Source organism: Lutjanus erythropterus, chromosome 17 (assembly GCF_056507025.1).
Source record: "Lutjanus erythropterus isolate fLutEry1 chromosome 17, fLutEry1.hap2, whole genome shotgun sequence".
NCBI lineage: Eukaryota > Metazoa > Chordata > Actinopteri > Lutjaniformes > Lutjanidae > Lutjanus > Lutjanus erythropterus.
The window spans coordinates 3,974,702-3,995,472 of NC_139333.1; positions in this window are offsets into that span (position 1 = coordinate 3,974,702).

Below are 20,771 nucleotides of genomic sequence, written 5' to 3' on the forward strand. Positions count from 1 at the left end.
TTTATGCTATGTACAGTTCACATTCAAACTTAGCGGTTGTCTGTGGAGCTAATGTTAGCAGTTGGTTTGTGTGGCTAAAGTTAGCAGTTGGTCTGTGTAGCTAAAGTGGTCAATTACCTTTATTTTGTATCCTGTTGCATGTCATTTTTCCAGCCCCATTCTCCTTGGTAGTAAACGCACAGTGTCACTGCCCCAATATGAAGGGCCACCCTAAAGACTTTGAATTGCTTCAGCAATGCAATTTCCTAATTGTTTCCACCCAGTTTTAGCAGCCAGAGCAATGAGACTGTCTCCTATTGAACAAAGCATTTAAAAACTGACTCTTGAGTCTAATTTTGCTGTTTGTTTGAAGACTGTTAAAAGTGAGGAATTTTTCAAAACACACTCCTGCTGTGTTGTGTGCGGCTTTCATGAAGAGATCCACTTCACACGCTTACAGTACACCCCGCAGAGATGCTGTGGTAGCTACATTATAACAGTCATAAAGTGAGAATTTCACTGATAAGCGGTGGAAGCTGTGGTATTCAGATAAGGCCTCTGTACCTGATGTTATATACAGTCGAGCCTCCTATCATAAAGTATCCATGTCGAGGACACTCAATGGGATCACAATGCTACACCGGAGAGATTAACACGGCCGGGACATGTGTTGGCCCTAAGTTATGATAACCTTGTCATCACTTGTCAGGTCTGTAAACTTCATCACCGTTTATATTTCATGGCAGCGCCGGGGAAGCCGGCAGTTAATAGAGATTTAGACCTTCAGTGATTCCTTATCGGCTCGGCAGCATCTCACAGCAAACTATTCCCCTGCTGTTCGCTTGATTTGCCTTTTGTCTGAGAGCTCTCCTGATGTATAATAACCATAGTGTCTGATAGTAATTGATAGAAGGATATTATACACTTATTGCAGCAAAATTATCAGCTGCATAGCATGTCCTAAAGGAGGCTTAAATTGACATCATGGGAGTACTATAAAGAATGATAAAACTCGCTCCATAAACTCAGTGTTGAGTACTTTACTACAGAGACACATTAAGTCCTTGTAAGAATATTATAGGGATGTTAGAGAATATTATTATGGGGCTTATTTGTTTGGGAAATCTCAGTATTTTCAGCTTAATCACAAGGGGAGGCAGCAAATTAATCAGGGTCCTAATCTAGAGTTCAAATCTTTTACAAATGACAGAGCGAAGAACACGAATCAGGCTTCAGTACCAGCTCCCCTCTGACAGGATAGCAGGATAGTGGTGTGAAGGTAGTCATGGCAACAGGATATCTGTGACACGAAAAGCGCACACACACATTTGTGACATTGTTCACACACAAGATACAGATCTAAGTTCTCTACTTAATCTAAATTTGGTGTTTTAAGGCAGCAGAAAAACACATACAAGGCAATTTTTGCCACTAGACAAGAAAAAAAAGGCAAATTACTTAAACATTGTTATGCCACTCCTGACTGTAGATTATACTTCTCACAGACATTTGCATTTTGCTGATGGATGGGCTAATTTACATTACTTTAAAAAAGCTTCAAGTTAGGTTGTAAGCATGTCAGTAACACCCTTAAACTTCATAGTTCAGCCTTATTTAAATCTTAGAGTGATTTGATACAAGCTCTGCATTTTTTAAAGTTGAAGTGAAACTTGAATTTTCTTCATTTATGTAAAAAGGAATTGTAAACTAAAGCTGCAAGCAGGATGATCGGGCCCTCACACCCCTGTGCGCATCGGGGCCTCATTTCCGGAGGCTGACAGGTCAACAAGGCTCTGAAATGTCACATTTTGGACATTGCAAAAAGGAGTTCAATGCCACTTCCTGTCTCCAGGCTACAGGGCATACACTATATGCCCACTAATTATACATTATGTTATACATTACTATGAATCCTGATTGGCACGTAGATGTCTTCAGGGTGGGACTTCTCTTCCCTTGCTGTTCTGTGGTTACCTTGCAAGGCAGCTAGATTTGCGAGATCATGCGAGAATCCATCTTGCCAGGCTTCAAATGATCCGTTTGTGTCTGCGCCAAAAGTGGTGCAGCCAGTCAGCGTCCCAGGAGGGACAACTGGCAGCTACCTGCCTGGTTTTAGGTGTGATGACAGCAAGAAGCGTCCATGGAAGTGACTTGTCTTGAACAAACATTGGCTGCTCCTGAAGAGGTTAGTATAGATACTGTGATGGCATCAGTTGTATCAGAACTTCATTGAAAGAAGAGCAAAGAACGACACTGAAGGCTTCTCTCCATGGAAAAGATGTTCTCACTCTTCTCCCAGCCACCTTCAGCAAGAGTTTGATCTGATTGGTTGAAGTTAGCCTTGACAGACAGATGGTACATCCAATCACCTGTCAAATATTTTTGACAGTGTCCCCTTTTTCCAAACAAGGACGACTTCCCAGATGGTTCTCTATAACAAACCATCTGGCATGTCAGGTTAGTTTTGTCCCAGAATATCAGAATTCCATGCCATGCCACAACAACGCTGTTTTGAAGTCAATCTGATATTGTCCAGGAGGAGTTTGTTAACATACAATTCCTCAAAATTGCCAAAAATGAGCACAATAAATTAAAAATGCCCAGCTTCCTATGAGTTTATGAGTGTATGGCTCCAAGAGGCTTTTTTGTACCTCTGGATATGACGCATTGGCTGACCAATTTTCGGTCATGTAGATGAAAGTGCTGCAGGGGCTCCTTTGTTGCAATTTTGTAGGTAGCGCTGTCAAGCCATTTTGCCACACTGACAGAATGTTGGCCTGTAGATGTCATCAGGCCAGCACTTTTATTAATCATGCCAAGTTTGCCATGTTTCATGCTGTTTGAAGCATGTTTAGGTCCTCAAAAATGTGATACATTTCAGAATAAAATAATAATTCCTTCAGTTTCAGTAGGGTCCTCACACTGAGGTTGGTGCCTGGGCCCTAATTATGATAACACAGCTATTGAGCACATTTTTTGCATTTTTCAAATGAAGATAAAACCATTTTCTGGACACACTTAAAGCTTCTCCTGACAGTTGCTAGAAAATATGTCTCTGTAACATGGGGAAACCCAGGAGCAGGGCCACATTAGTATTTGCCCCTAATTGAAATCTTACTGGCCCCTGAAGTGCCCCTGTCTGCATCAGAGCACTTCATTGAAAGCTGTCCAAAAAGTCTTTCCTTGCAAGGCAGATAGATTCACAAGATCATGTGAGAATCCATCTTCCCAGGCTTCACGTTATCTGTTTTTGTGTGGACAAAAAGTGGTGCAGCCAATAAGCATCCTAGGAGGGACTACTGGAAGCTATGGATGTATACAGTTGCCTGTTCACACACCTAGCAGACATTAGTATTAATTTAGTGTTGTGTTTTTTTTGTATCCACCGAACAAATCCAATAGTAATTCTCCTGTATGCTCTGTTTTGGTCTCCACCAACTCCTGAAAAACACCTTGTTTAGCTGCTAAAACATCCTCTGTTTTCAGCATCTGGTTGCTAACTTTATCTGATGTTTGTATTGAGCAGGTGGTGTACAATGGGTTTACTAGCTACCTTTTCTGTTAAAAACAAACAATGAACAGAGTTAGCATTATCGTGCAAGGTATTGGAGAGAATCCATATTGCCTGGCTTAAAGTTATCCATTTGTGTCCACACCAAAAGGGGTGTAGGAGGGACTACTGGCTGCTACAGTCGAGGTTTTCGGTGTGACAACAGCGAGAAGCGTCCATGGGAGCAACTCTTCTTGGCGGCTCCTGAGGATGTTAACACCTGGGGGGACACCTTTGCACATTTTCTTCACTTGAGGGACTCCCAAGAGAGCACTTTATCGTGATTTGTCCACTGAAAGGTCACCCTGGAGGACACTTCATCACATTTTCACCAAATTTTCTCCACCACGTCCTCCTTCCCAGGTCCACCAGTGGAGAATGGGCTGTTTTGGTAATTACAAGCTTGACAAAACATGTACACGGGTCAAAAAGAAACACAAGAATACACATTCTGTTTTTGTGGCAAAAATTGTTATTAATAAAAAGTTTGGCTTTAATATCATCTCCCCCAGATGTCTAGCCGTGAAGAGGCCGAGGAGTAAAGGAACCAGTAATCGTTGGAGTAAAAGACTCGATTCAGTCACACCTGAGCTGAGGTAGCCTCTCAACACCAGACTGCCATCTCTTTTCTATCAGGGTCATTTCGAAAGTGGCACTGAAGCCTGAATTTATCTGGCAGCCCACATCAGTCTTTCTACTTACACACAGCACTTAGCCAATCCTGGCAGAAGAAAATGACTTAACACTTTTTTTCCCCCCAGACACTTGAGGCTACGGTCCGGCTCTGTGGCAGAAGGCATTATTTGAAAGCAAAAGAATTCTTGTTTCTGTTTCTGATGTTGTGCCTCGTATTTTTTTTAAAGAACAAAAATTAGCAAGTCAAATCCATAGGGACGACAGCAACATTACTCAACTTAATGGCAGCTACATCCAAGTATTTCTATGATAATCACCTCATTATCTTGTTACCAGTCAATGTAAGAGTTCAGCAAAGTATATGAATAGTATGAATCCCCTCACTGATTCCTAACATGACTTGTTTGCATTATTTACCAGGGTTCATTGGTTGAATGGACTAGCCAGTTGGAGTGATGGATCTTCCACTCAATCATGGGTAATGGGGTGGACAGGAGGGGGGTGGGGGTGGGGGGTAAACAGTGGCAGAGGTAGAGGTAATGCTCATAGAGAGCAACACCGGGGCCAAGGTTGCATTCAATACCATTTATTCAAGTTTTTATGAAGCGGAAATCTTGTGCGTAGGTGCTTGACAGGAGCCGTTCGGTGCTTGGTTTTCAATCACAGGGGCTAAAACAGAGGCGGGGAACAGTGGGAGAGGTGTAATAAATCAAGTCAACATGCCTTAAGTGCCATAAAGACATGCTGTGCATCAAACTCTATGATCCTTAGAGTTCCTTAATCAATATTTTTTATATTAACAATGGATCAAATGACTGTGTATTGAGAAAAGTGTTGCTCATAGTGAAAAACTCTCTGTAGATCTACAGAGTCTTTTAGCCTCCCTTAACTTATTGTGTTTCATTTTTGGCCTGCTAACTCTAACCTGACCCAAAAGATGGCTCGTTACAGAAAGCCATCTGAGAAATTGTCCTTAGAAAAGGGCAAGCACTTACAAAAAAAAAAACAAAAAAAAAATCTGGCAAATGATTGGATGTACCATCTGTCTATTACATCTAACGCAGGGTAATTTCAACCAATCAGATCAAACTCTTGCCTGAAGTTGGTTGGGAGAAGAGTGAAAACATCTCTTCCATGGAGAAAACCCTTCAGTGTTGTTCTTTGCTCCTCTTTCAATGAAGAAACAACTCTCCATTTCTGATATAACTTTGCTATCACAGTATCTGCACTAACCTTTTTTGGAGCTGCCATTGTTAGTTTGAGACGAGTCGCTTCCATAGACGCTTCTCCCTGTCGTCACACCTAAACCCACCCCTATAGCTGCAAGTCATCCCTCCTAGGATGCTGATTGGCTGCACCACCTTTGATGCAGATACAAATGGATAATTTGAAGCCTGGCAAGATGGATTCTCTCCAACTGCCTTGTAAGGTACTGCTAACTCACTCCATTCATTGTATACTACCTGCTCAATACCAACAGAAGAAAAAGTTAGCAACCAGCTGCTGCAAACAGAGGAGCATTTAGCAGCTAAACAAAGTGTTTTTCAGGAGCTGGTTGAGACCAAAACAGCCTAAAGGAGAATTAATGTTGGATTTGTCTGGTGGACACAAAAAACACAACACTAAACTAATGCTAATGTTGCTCCATGTCAGCTTGATGTATGAATAAGTGACTGTATGCTAACTTGTTTGGTATGTCAGTGTGGCGTGTTCAGCTTGCAAACCTGAAAGTCTGTAACTGTGAAAAATTTGGGATGGTGTAAAGAAGACAACTTTTCTCAACTCGTTTCTGGTTTGCCACTGCTACTTCTAGTCTGTTAATTATCATAGCCTAAATCATGAACTTTTGACACACCTACAGTAGCTTAATTTATTCCTTACAAGCCAGCTGATTGAAATGCCTAATTTGCTTCCTTGTTTTTTGTAAATTCTCAAAAGCTTGCCTCAAATTCACTTGACGATTGCATGGAAACACAGCATGTGTCAAGCTTGCTAAGATTTGTTCCATAGCATCGCATGAGCAGAGCAACACTGCCCAAAATGCACATTAATGCAAGACATTTTTAAAACCTTGACTTGTGTGTCCTGACTGAGTTTTTTTTCAGTGCTTAGGTGTAATAAGAACAGGCTTTTTGCCTCTTGTATTTGCCAGTTGTCGTCATCTTCCTCTCCTTCTTCCTTCTCCAAGGAAATTTGCTTTCTCATGCATGAAAATAAACCAAACTTTGCACATAGGCCCGGTCCAAGTCAGTCACATGTGCTACCACTTTGCAACTTTCACCAAAATGCAGGCTCTGTGAGCAGAAATGTTCAGATGCTTAAAACTGGCAGGAATTATTAAATCCATCACCCTGTTTTTCTCAAAAACTGTACAACTAATTAAATGGGTCTCCTCCCACGGTTTTGCTCAATTGACACCAAACTTTTAACACATCTTCAGACTGTCCTCCACAAACGACCCAGTCAGAATTTTGAATTATTGGAAATTGAGCCCTCAGTGTTTCAGAACAGGTTTTACTGTAAAAGGACTCTATATAGGAGCTGTAATTTCTCACCAAATAAGTCTCTGATTTTCATGAAAATAAATGACAAAATGTTGTCATGGCAGATTTTGTGTGATAAATTTGACTTTTTGACAGTATTTTGGATTCTATCCTCATGTAAACCACTGCTGTCAATGGAAATAGAAACATCTTTAACTCTCCACCAACCCTGTTGAAGCCATCTGTGGTTTTCTCGTGGTTGGTTCTTGGTGTTTTATTTATTTTTAATGTTAGATGCAGGTATGGATGGAGCATTTTGTTATACTCTATTCATTTCATTTGTATTTGTGCACACTTTTTGAAAGCTTACAGATGTGGACAAAATGGAACAGTACCACTCAAAATCATCAGGGGGCAGTGTAGTAGTGTAGCCAACAGTTCAAGCAAGACACGACCACAGGACATGACGAGGAAGTCCACATGTCAAGATGTATATAATGGCGCACAGATCGCATCCATGTACAACTCTGCTTCCACTTTTGTCTCTTTCTCACAAGGCACATTATTACAGCCCTCTCCAGAATCACCATGTCTGTTGTTGTCAGCCAGTTTTAACTCTTCTTCTTCTTTGGCTTAACTTTTGACTCTGAGTGGTGCCATCTAGTGTGTACTTAACATCCATGTCAATGTAAAGGACGCTTAGAGATATGTGGGCAGTTATGGTTATAAATGAGCCTCAAGATTTAGAGAAGAAATATTTTTAATTTAAGAAAATTTAAACAATTATGGCCCGGGCAGTTCTGTTGATTAGGGATTAATATTTTTCCCAAAAAGAAGTACTTTATCCTGGGAAAGCCCTGGAAATTTAACATACATGTTCAGCAGCTATCAAAATACATTGGTCATATTTCAGGCAATACTATATGTAACAAGGAGAAATGTGGGATCCAAACCAGGCTACTTCAGTGTGTTAATCTGGTGGTTAGTAGTTATTGAAGCAGTAGCAAGTCATTTCAACATTAATAAAAATTAGAATCAAGAAAAACCAGCAACCAGCAAAACCTTTGCTACAGTTGCAAAGATGCCAAGTTCAGTCTGTGATCTGTCACTGATCAGCCTGATGGAGGTGATATTTTACAACTCTTCATATTATAAACTAACGAAAGTCATTAAAGGAAGTCATTTGGTGTTTTCAAAGTCATGATTTTGACCTGAGAGAGATTCCATATTCTGTTCACGTTCAGAGGCTGCTGGTGCGTCTCCAGCAGAAGTCTGGCACAGTGCACACCAAGTTAAAAAGCAAAGCTATAAAGACATTTACTCACTCTGTGTGAGATTTGTGTTGGATTTTTGGGAGATTTTGGATGTCAGTGAGAGGTCCATTTTGCGAGAGCCAAGTGTTGGAGGTAAATCCATCATACGCTGCCATCTCTGCCAGTATTTCACCCAGAGGTGTTTTGGATAAAATATTCCAGTGTTGTTGAAGCTTTGGGATTTTGTCTGAGATTTTAAATGTGGCAGCAAATTACTTGTTGAACCTCACTCTGGCGCATCTGATCCCTTGTTCAGATAGCGCAGTGCACACTATTTTGTTAGCATTTCCAAAGCGGCAGAAATTGTGTTGTCTTAGTCTAATTCAGATAGTAGAGCCACAAGTCACTGCATTAACTTCTTTAACGGTCAGAAGTGTTTGATTCATGCCATTTTGTGCTTGTTAATCAATCAATTAAAGCGCATGGTGTGATCTACCAGCGCATGCACCAGCGTGCACACACAGCTATTGAATATGCTTAAAGAAAGTAAACTACGTCTACATGTTTTCTTTGAATATTTTAGTATTTTTAGTTTTTTCCCGGTTTCTCGTTTTCTATTTCAGCTGACGGTGAAATGCTTTGGTGTGGCAATCCTGTTTCCCGGGATTAAACCCTACGATGGGCCCTGATTTATTTCTCTCCTCTTCCTTTTTTCATCTTCCCTCTTTTCCTCCTCCCGCTTCTTCTTCTTCCTCAAAATCCCCGGCCCCGACTCTCTGCTGTGTAGCAGCTACAACTTTAACATATTTCTATCAGGTTCCTTAAACCGTGTACCAAGCTTTACCACAGGGCGATGATCACAACATTTTCCTTATCCCGCAATATGTTTGTGTCCTCCTGTGTTTGTCCCTCTGCATGTTTCTGTGCCCCCGTGGGTGTGTTTGTGTCCAGGTTTGATTCTTCTTTTTTTTGTGTCCACGCTTTATCTTTCTGCTGCTCAGTTTACAGAGGCTCACCAGGGAGGGAGGCAGACCAGCGGAAAAGAGGCGATGATGAATGACACAACACACATTCTCTCACTCTCTGTCTGTCTGTCCACCTTTCTTCAGTTCCCTTAGTCTCTTTATCTCCCCCGGTCTCACTGTGAGGAAGAAGAGGCTTGTCTTCTTCCTGTCGTGCGCGGCGGATGTCGCTGTGTAGCTGCGTAAAGGGAGGACGGCGTCTAGCAGTGGTACAGCCAGACATGATGGTGCAGGCAGCCAGATAGAAAGATGGCCTTACACATCACTTCAAGGGTCTGTCAGTCTCTGCCATGCATCTCAAGGACTGTGGGGTGCGAGCCACTTCATGTCCAAGGAGCTGTGCTGTCTGATTTGAATAGAGCTCAGTGAATGGCACTCTGTCTGCTGCTGAAGGCGAGCCAGGGGTCAACATTTAACAACTAGTGTGGCAGCTACACACAAATTACACAAAATACAGGGGTTAACTACAACCATAAAGGGTTCTTTGGTTTATCCCCACAGGAGAACCCCTTTTGGATATTGTCAGAACCTTCTATAGATTCCATTTGGAACCCTTTCAGAGGGTTCTACAACATAAAGGGTTATACCTAGAACCATCAGAAAAGTCTTTTCATCCAGAACTCCCTGTGAAAGACCTTTCTGAACCTTTTTGTGGAGTGGGTAACGGTTCCATCCAGAACCCTCTCTGGGGGCTTTACCCAGAATCCTTCCACCTTCTTTCCACCCAAGGCTGTTCACAAGAACACCAGAGGGTTTTACAGAGAACCCCTTCATTTTTCAAGGGTTTTATCTAGAACCAATCCTGGGAATTTTACTGACAACCCTTTTATATTCCAAGGGTTTTATCTAGAACCCACCCAGAGGGTTTTACAGAGAACCCTTTCATTTTCCAACGGTTTTATCAATAACCCAGCCCAGGGATTTTACTAAGAACCCTTTTATATTCCAAAGGTTTTATCTAGAACCGAGAGAGTTCTACCAAGAAATCTTCTATATTCCAAGAGTTTTATGAAGAACACACCAAGGCAATTTGACAGAGATCTCTGTCATATTCCAAGGGCTTTATCTAGAAGCCAGCCAAGGTGTTCTGCAAGTAACCATTTTACATTGTGGTACAAAGAACCCTTGACAAAAAGGGTTCTGTGTAAGATTAAGAATTCCATTAAGAACCCTTTTCAACCAAAGAACCTTTGACAAATTATCTTTTTTAAAAGGCATTCTTTAGAAACAAATAGTTCTACGTAGAACCTCATCCCTTCAGGAAGAAACCTTTCGAGTGTATAAAATGATTGGAGGAGTGTATCTTTCCTCAGCTGGGGCCCGTGAATGTAAAATACACACATCTTTGTACTTATTTCTATTTATTTGTGTGTGCCTGTCTGTGTGTGATTAGGAAACTGTTCTTCTTGTGTCTCTGTGAACTCCCTGGGAGTGTTTTCAACTCCTGTATCAAAGGCTATTCCCAATTTGTTTCTGTGGATCAAGCAACCAGGACGGCAGCTGAGTGGAATGTTAATAAAAAAAAGAGCGCCCTGCGGGAGCACCCCGGCCACTGTCGTTACCGGTGTGGAGTGAATACTGAGTGCTGAGGCTGCAGACAGCAGCGGGGTGGGGTGTCCGGTTTGATTCTTCCACTCGGCTCATCGGGTATAAGCCCGAAACCCTGAGAGACGCTCTGTTTGTGTATTTTTGATGAGATAAAAAGTTGCGTTGCTCCATCGGGGGCTCACATTGTAATTTCTGAAGCTGCATGGTGTAAACAAGCATCCGTGTGTCTGACAGCATGCTGATGAAGAATGAGGAGACGATCACTCTGATTTGCGGGACAGGAGATCAATGAAAATTTGAAGGGTGTAGTTTGTAGTTCCCAGTCTCTGAGGCAGGACGTGATGCTGCTAACGGATCTGCCATTTCAAAGGCTAATTTAAGATTCCCCCGCCCTCGCTGCTGTTGAGATTATGATTTAAGGAGTATAAGCTGATCCCTGATAAGTGCCTGAGGGCAACTTCCACTGTGACTTTCCAATAGTCCTGGTCCTGGCGTGTTAAAAGCTAATGGAGTGAGCTCGGCTGTTAGCACTCCGGTCATGACTCCTTCAACTGCAAAGGGAAAGAAAGAATGACAGAGAAGAGAAGGAAGTCAAATAGTGACACGTTGGAAAGACTCCTAATGTTCATAAGAGACTTCCATTTCCTTCCATTTTGCATTTCACAACCTACCATTAGCATTAGCAGGCTGTATCTTACCATTCTGCTATAGCTTCATAACCTGTTTTCAGACAGACGTTTTGACCCAGATTATAAGGTTTAAATCTAAATTAAAAAAAAAAAAAAATCTTAAATTTAAGGAAAACTGTTTTAATGCTAATGTTAATGTTTTTTTTTTGTTTTGTTTTTTTGCCTGAATTATGTCAGACACATTTTCACAGGCAGGAAAATTTCATTTTCTTTCAAATTTGCTTCACATATGAAAGGGTTACCATCCTGAAAACTGCAAACAGAGTTACCCAGAATTAACCAATCCACAATCCTGTTGCTAGGTGGCTAGCTTGATAGCACTCCCTTTTTCAAGGTGGGCTTTGGCAGCATAGTGGAGGATCTGCAAAGGACTATGTTATTCTGGAGACAAATTGCATTCGTCCCCAAGTCTGTCAGAAAACAATTGTTGCATTGACTTGTTGTCCCAGCAAGTGGTGATTCACTTCTTAAGATACCACCCAAAATCAGTGGTAATGAAATACTGCGTTCAAGAGATAAGATTGTATTTCATTAATGGCCACAAGGTGGTGCTGTTGGGGCCATTCTTCAATATGTCCTGCATATGTTTATGGAGAAGCTGTGTATGAAGTTTCGTCTCATTAAAGACAACAGAATTGGAGATATATCATGTTTTACTGTTACTGTAGCGCCCCCTGTTGCGATGTGACTGCACGTACAATATTGACAAATTTGGTTGCAATCCAATTTAGCATTAAAGAGTTATGGCCTGGGAAGTGCATCAGGCCATGCCTACAAATGACAACCAATTACAGACAAACCATACACGATATCAAGAGTAAGTTTTGTTTGGGGTCATTTAATACAGAATATACTAACTTTGAAGACTGGATGAAATTTGTGACAAGAGAGGCATCATTTAAGTCAGCTTCATCCAAGGAACCTACTGTACAAAAAACTTTCTTCTACTCCTTACTTTTCATGGGTTATTAACTAAAACATAAAATGCTTTATAAGCAACCACATGGTGGCACTATTGAACATATATTTTAATATGTTGAGCATTGCTCCATGGGGCACCTGTGTACCAGATATGATGACTTTAGCATGTGTAGTATTTGAGATATTGATCATTATATGCACACTCCCATTGACCACCATTCAAAAAAATTACAATGTTTGAACCTATTTTTAAAGTCCTCCCTATAATGATTATTTTAATCAATGATTAATCTGCCAACCATTTTTTCCATTAATCAATTAGTGGTTCGGTCCATAAAATGTCAGAAAAAGATCGTCCTCAGATGTCTTGTTTTGTCCACAACTCAAATATATTCAGTTTGTTGTCAGAGAGGAGTAAAGAAACCAGAAAATAGTCACATTTAAGAAGCTCAATTTTGTCTTTTTTAATTGAAAAATGGCTCAAAACGATTAATTTAATAGTCGATTGATAATAGATTAATCATTGCAGCTTTTGTGTTCATTGTTAAGTTTATTAGTTTGTGTAGTACCAGGTCTTGCTCCCTGTTTTTGTATCCCATTACATGTACTCTATTACTCCCCAAGCCTGCTGCTTCACTTGTATCTGAGGCTCAAAAGAGGAAAATCCTCCAGTTTAAATAGAGTTTGGTGGCTTTTACTTCCATTAAGTGCACTCAATTTGAAAAAAATAGGTTTAGGATTAAGATTAGAATTAGGCATATAATCCCTGTAATTGCAATAAAGGTCATAACTGTCAAGTAGCTAAGCTTATGTTTAGGCCTCAGCATTAAATGAGAATAGTTAAGATTTGGATTAATTTCACACAGGGAAAAAGGTTGAAAATACCAAGCATTCTGCACAGCTGGCCACATGCTGTCATTGGCTCACACCTGCAGTGACATTATCGATCTGCGCAGAATGTAGTCAGTGAAAGAATGAACTGATACAAAAGATGACAGAATTCTTCATTTTTTCCTTTCCAGGTTTGTCTCAGGTTTGCATTTACACATTCAAAGAGCAACCGCGCAAACACATTAACTTGCTGTGCATGCACACACTGAGACGGCCCAATCCCCTTGATAGGCTGACATTATATCACACTTCATGATCATACATCTTTAATGGGGCAGACAGCGGGGTTGAAGAACCTGTTTCACCTTAATCCACGCTGACACCTCCTCCTTATTCCACACGGCAACCTGCAATGCTGAAAAACTGAAGCCAGATATTAGACATCCTGTGTAGATATAAAACAGCGGCTGACACGCCCTTCACTTTGAAATCTTATCTTAGCATATAGGAAATCCTCCCAAACTTATCTGAGCCATTTATCAAAATCTTCAGCACTTTTTTTCTGTGCATATTTATCTTTCCCCCGTCCTTTAGTTTACAGGATACATTTTCTGCCTGCCTGATAATTTATCCAGCCTCCAAAATCCTGACACATGCTGATGTTTTTCTATCTCCCCCATCTCACGCCAGTCTGAAGCAGCCTGATTAAGTGGCACAAGTCTGCCCCCAAGTGGCTGAGCGCCATCACTGGCACCACCACTCGCAGTACAATTTCATATCCCATGGTTAAGAGTGGATTAATTTACACCTTTGTCTAATTAATGAGTATGTTCTTATGTTGTGTAACATTCATTCACACAGAGAGCTTTAGGTTGGAAAGTTTTAACAAAGAGCAGGAAAACACAGTGTGAGTGTGTGAGTCATACAGAGGATAGTAACACATAATTAGGCATGTCATGTTTAACACATTCAATATTCTGCTAATTAAACCTCGTCAGGGGGATTTACCCAGAAACAAGGCTGGAAAAGCAAAGAGCTGCCCCAGGGCCTCAAGAACCTCAGGGGTCCTAAAGGCTCCAGGTTCACCGTGCAGCAATTAGTTTGTGGAAATTTGATTAAAGTCCCCGTAAAGGAAAAAGGGAGTTTTTCTTCTGTTATACATGTTAGAAAATAGTTGCTGAAAACTTGTGGAGAGTGTGAGAGACAGAACTATGTGGTGGAACCTTCATCGAGGCTGAAAAGTTGAGCCTGAGAAGGCCCAAGCCTGACAAAATTCTGTCCAAACCCAACCCAAATCCATCCCTCTGTAGTATATTTTAGCCTAAACCAAATTACAGCCCAACATTTTTCTTCTTCTCAAGCTTCCCTCTATGTGCCAAACAGTAGAAGTTGGCAGTGACGGGGACAATACATGAGGGGAATTTGAATCAGAAACGAAAACACAGGGAGAACAATTTTAATAAATTAAAAAATTAATAATACAGCCCAAACATGATGTAGGCCATGAAATATGTGAGAAATACAGCCTGACCCGACCCAACCCAAACCCATCCACTGGATTCTGGCACAGATCATACCCAAAGACTGGGTCATGGGAGATTTTATTTGGGTCCCCCAAATTAATTTTTTTACTAATGAGATGGGAAAAGAACCTGTTCATTCCATCCAAATGCACTTATTTTGTCTGATTTTTGAAGTGGGCTAAAATGTCCTAGCCTGATAACTCACCCTAAATGAATGTATTTCTCATTTATAAAGTTTTAACATGTATATATGTTTTCAATAAAAAGCATCAAGATAATATAGGGTGATGCAAAAACTGCAGTAAAAATGGTCAGAAGCTTTACTGAACTTTTACCAGACTTTATTGATAGGGGTTATTGTGACTTGGGTCGCAATGGTTTGCCATTTCAAAAAATTGGATCCCCAGGAAAAAGACTTTGAGAAACTGAATGTATGCAAACTCATCCTCCCTGATGGTCAGTTACGAATGTGCCTTACAGCAACTCTCTCAGTCCAAATCAGCCCAGTAGTTCACTTCAGCTCACTTCAGTTCCAACAACCCAACACAGAAGAAAAAAATTACCATCCTATCACTGTCCTCTGGATCTGGTGGCTCAAGCTACTAGACGGAGCATCCATGTTTTTTTTCAGGTTGTAGTGATGTTTGACACTGAGACAGTGGACTGGACACGTCCCCAGCATTTCAGAGCAGAGAAAACTGCCCATTTTTTCATAATTTTGAGCATATACTTACTATACTAAATTTGGCTAGGTGGTTACTAGCATGTTTCCGTGGTGTGACAAATTCAGAACACAGATTTCTGTAATTGCAATTATATTTGCCATTTGTGTAAATTTCAGGATTCCTACATGTTTTCCAAAGTCTTTTCAAGCACTTTTCATGCATTTTAAAGGTGCCTTACAGCTGTGGTAAAAAAAAAAAAAGGCCTGCATGTCAGTATACATACTGTATACTCAAAATGATTACATCACTCTTCATCATATTAAATCAGATTAGAGGTGCAACAATTAATCGATTATCAATTGACTATTTAAGTATTCACCAACTGCTCTGATTTGGAGTCATTTTTTAAGAAAAAATGTCCAAATTTCCTGATTTCAGCTTAATAAATGTGAATATTTTCTGGTTTCTTTACTCCTCTCTGACAGTAAACTGAATATTGTTTGGGTTGTGGACAAAACAAGACATTTGAGGATGTCATCCTGGTTTTCAGGAGACACATATTGACATTTTTCATCAGTTTATGAACCAAACAACTAATTAATTAATCAAGAAAATAATGAACAGATTAATCTAAAATTAAATTAAAATCAGCTTTAAATCAGTCATTATTCTGCTAAAACAACCAAATTGTGTTTGTGAAAGAATCCTACAGCAGAGTGATAGCACAGTTTGTTCATTTTGTCCAAAAGCCAAAAGCAACCAGGTTCTCTGACTCTGAACTATTTAGTCAGATAGAGGTTTATTACAAAAGTAATGCGATTACAATTTCAAGTAGTTTGAAGCACTGTACCTAAAATCCAAGCAGTTTTCAGACCTTGGAAACATTACATAAAAATTGCAGTATTTTACAGGATTTCCCATAAGAACCTGGCAACTCAACCTCTGAATGAACTCAAAACTCACCAGAAACTCCGGTTCCCTCTGTTTTTTCACTCCAGTCTTCCTCCTTTTCCCTCTCATCTCTTAATGAAGCACATTCATAAAGCCCCAGGATACAGACTAATTTTTCACTCAAGTTGAAACATTTTTCACTCAGCCGGATACGTTTTTGTCTCAGTTTGTGTGAATTTGGAAAAATTCAGGCCTAATTGCCTCTTTTCATTGACACTTTGAGTTTGTGTAGAGCAACAAACTCAAATTTCTGTGCTCTGAGTTCATTACACCACAGAAACATGTGCTATTAACCACCCAGACCATTTTTCAAATGGTTGAAAAAAAATTGCTAATTATGTAACATTAGGTCTCAAACTCATAAAGAAATGAGCAGCTTTCTCTGCTCTGAAATGCTGGAGAAACCGCTACGACCTGAAACATGGACACTCAGTCTCATGTTCATGTTAAACTCATGTTTTAGGGCCTTAATGATTTCAGTTCATGTTGTGTTTATATAGTATACGTTCCTAAACATATTATCTTTTAATCAAATTACTAACTACAGCCATTTTCAGACCAGTAATAAGAAAAACTGCAGACTTCACCAATCAGGTAAAGTCAAGGCTTTTTGCCATTCAGACGCTACACCTTCATTCAGACACGACAGCACATTTACAGTTAAAGACTGAATTTAACAATATTAAAAAGTGGATTGTGCTGACTAAAGTGCGCATGCCTACAGTGACCTTAAGGCTGCAGTAGACAATTTGAACATACTCAATGCAAAACCTTCCGCCTCTCTCTCAGTGTGCATTTAGCTGGGCTTGAAATGGAACGTCAAGGTTATCAACCGTTATAACTACCCAGGAAACTAACGTCGGCTGTGCTCGGTTAGTTATGTGTCATTCAGAGGTAAGATAGACACAAAGTCACCAAGGATGTGTTCATCCCAGACAAGTGTGGCAAAACATTTGTTTAAATAGGAAAAGTGGTTCGTTGAACATCCTGTTGCGTAGGTATACACACAGCGCTGGCTTTTTGGTATGTTGGTGTTTACTGTCCATTCCCGTAACTTCTGATTGCATATCAACTGTGACACACCCCTATATGAAAGATAACGTACCTCAAAGTCTGTTGCTTTGACTGTTTGGAGGAAACGTGACGTTCAACTTGGAGCCATAGCAAAACAGTGCACACCAAGACTAGATCCAAGCAAAATGTAACAAAACATGTAGGCGTGAATGGTTGTCTGTCTCTGTGTGTCATCCCTGTGAGAAATTGTCAACTTGTCCAGCGTGTACTGCGCCTTTTGTCCAATGTCAGCTGAAATAAGCTCCAGCCCCACGACCCCTCGATACGCAGTGAAAGATAAAGAATGTCTTTTTATGTCGTTAAAAAAGACAACAATTCAAAGGCGTCCCATCTATATCCAGTTTTGATTTAAAGACAAGACAAGACCAACATTTTTTGGACTAAATTGGATGGACTTTTCAATCAATTTTAACATCTATTTTAAGGATTTCACTGGGAAGTAATTTATTAGGTTACTCCATGTAGTTGGAGTGAATGAAATTTGAAAATATAGAGGGAGTAGTGGTCCGTGTATTATTGTGGTTTAATTTTCTTAGTCTAATCTGACATGAGAAGAATGTCCTCCACAATTTATACTGGTTCAAGGATCTTCAGAAGGTTTAGTCTCCGTGTTTTTTTACCCTGTGCTGCTGCAGCCTCAGTTTGACAGCGTTCAGTTCAGACCTGTGTCATGTTTAAAGTGTTCAACACTGAGATGCTGCTCAGTCTGACCCAGTAACAGTGCCTTTGGGACTCGCACGTAAAAGTGACATGATATTTGATGTGACAAGGTGCATGTCTGAAAGAGATATAATACTGTACATACAGAGTTCACAGAGAGTCGGAGAAACGAAGGCCCACAGTCTGTTTTTGCCCGGGGCCTCTTATTGAGATAATGAAGCCGTGTCCAGAAGTCCTGCATATGCAGTTTTTAGAGAGTAGCAGTTTATAATCATCATATTCTGTACTTGATGTAATTATTCCTTTATTTTATTCTGTCAGTTGAATGTATATACAATGAATCAAGTAGTACAAGTACTTGTGTAAAAAAAATCTGGTAAAAGTAGAAGTATTAATTCAACTTTACTCAAGTAAAAGTGATATCTTCTATGATATCTTTTGTTATTTTTTTGTTTTGTTCCATCTTTTTTGTCCATTACATTTTTTACATTGATTTTTGTCTTCTTGCATCTTTTTGTCTTAATACATGTTTTTCGTCTTGTCATCTTGGTTAGTATTAGGAGGACTAAAACATAAAATGATTGCGCACTACAATTATGCTGTGAAATAAAAAATGTAATATTTGCAATCTACATACATATAATAAAGAGAGACAAACCGATTCCGGTCGGTCACGCTGAAAACCAGCCAGTTCCAGTCTCTGGCCAGTCTTTCGGTACATCCCTAATAATAAAAAATTGAATCGCTATGAGGTTGGCCCGTTACCAGGTTTAATAGCCAAGAAATCCATTTTCCAGCATAATTAAAGAGTAAATTTTTTAATTTTTTTAAACTCTAAATGTTTCCCAGTTCTCAAAAATGAGTGAGCGCTCATTTTGTGAGTTACCTTACAGTGCGTTCACACAGTGGCAATACGAAGCTATTACGAAATGTAAATTGCTCCACGTACTACCTTTACAATGTTGCCATTTAATATCCTCTCAGTGCAGTGTGATCAGTGTGTGGTGTTATCATACATAAATGCCACAGTTACATGTGTTCATGTGCATCAAACAGAAGTAACTATCTGGCTGTCTTTCATCAACACACAGTGACATGTGACGCTCTGAAGCCTGCTCTCCATATTTCTCCATCTCTCCTTTCGAGTGGAGGTCAAACAGAAGCGGGCCAGAGGGAAATAACGCTGCTGTGGGTGAGTCAGTGAGTCATTTACACACATCTCCTACACAACCTCTTTTCTGCTTTTGCTCCATCCCACTGGCATCTTTGAAGTCTCCCCCACCTCAAAGCAAACAAGGAAGGATGAGAAGCGCGGGCCTGTCCCGAGGTAGAGCAAAGCCGTGTAGCTTTCACTGTAATTGCGGAGCTGTGTGACCTGAACTCCGGGTATGTGAAGAAAGAGCGCTGCTCCTCCTGCACGACTACATGGACTAACAGCTACTGAATCATGTAATGTAGCAACAGCTTTGGGGCAGCGATGCCAGAACCAATTATAGATCACACATACACAGCTGAAGTTACAGAACACCATCCTCTACAGCAGAGCCTCCTAGGGTCGGGGGGTGGGTGAGTGTGAGGTCGGTCCAATGAATATGATGGAGAAAAAAAAGCTGCTTTATTTACTCCTCATGGATTTCTTTTGGTTTTATTTGCAGAGGTTTGGAGATTTTTGCCTTCACTCCAGTACAATAGCAGTGAGTGAGGAGGTCTCTTGTCTGATCAAAATTTGAAGTCACAAGGACTTCACTCGACTCCGTGTCTGAATATAAAATCACAGTATAAATATCAAAGTATCAAACTAAATAGAACATATACAGACCAGCAAACTCATACGAGAAGAAGAAAACATTTCTGATTTTAACATTTTAACAACAAGGTAGTCTGGTGCATCTTCTGCTTGTGATTTTTGCAGACATTACAACTTTTACTTTTATCTTAGTATTTAAGTAAATACTACTAAGTAAGGTACTTACATAAAAGTAAAGTAAAAAGTACTAAGTAAGGTATTATATAAAAGTAAAGTAAAAAGTACAAAGTATGCTTTTAATGCAAACAGGACTCACCTCTTTTCTATGATTCTGCTCAAAACTAGTGTACATTGCTCACACCCATGTTTTAGAGGGAAAAGAAGATGATGCGTTCATCGTGATTGTGATTGGCCAAAAGACTGGTGACATCGCACCAAGTATGTGTTATTGCGAAGAAGATCATGACATGACAGCAGCGTTCTGAAGATTTGATTGGTTACATTAGGACACCCTCAACTTGATTTGGCAGGCTGACATCACTTTAGCAGCTAGTTAGCTTAACATTAAGTTAGTTAAACAGCAGCAAACAGGATTTCCCTCTTTTCTATGACTCTGCTCAAAACAAGTACACATCCATGTTTTAGAAGGAAAACATGCAGTTAAATTGATTGTGATTTGCCGCAAGACTCGTGACGTCTAACCATGTTTTATTGCGAAGAAGATCACAACATGGCAACAGCTTTCGGAAACGGCCTCTGGTCTCACTTTAGTCTATGGGAAACTGTGTTGCACAAGTCAAGTGAATTACGTGTTTTGATCCAAAATGGTGAATTTTGCATAAAAGCGACTAGTTTGCAGGTATACATATAAATGATGCCGTCTCTCGCACATCTGGCAGGCACCTCAAAGCCCTCTGCTCCGTGTCTGAAGTCTGAATTTTTCTCCTCAGCAAAATAGGCTTGCTTTCTCTTTATTTCGTTTTGAAATGACTCCAGTGTGAAGTGTAGAATAGCTCTGAAATAAGGTGCTTTCAACACTAATACCTTGCTATGTATAAAGGAAAATCTACCTTTAAGGGATCACTGGAAAGAATTCCTTCCAGATGGGGGTTCATTATGGGTTTGAGGGTTAGATGAGAAAAAAAATGTTGCTCTTTGCGATATTTTTCAGTCTGTAACCAATGTTCTGTTCATTTCCCAGCTTATTTCAGTCCTCTTCTGTCTCTGAACCTCCTGTCA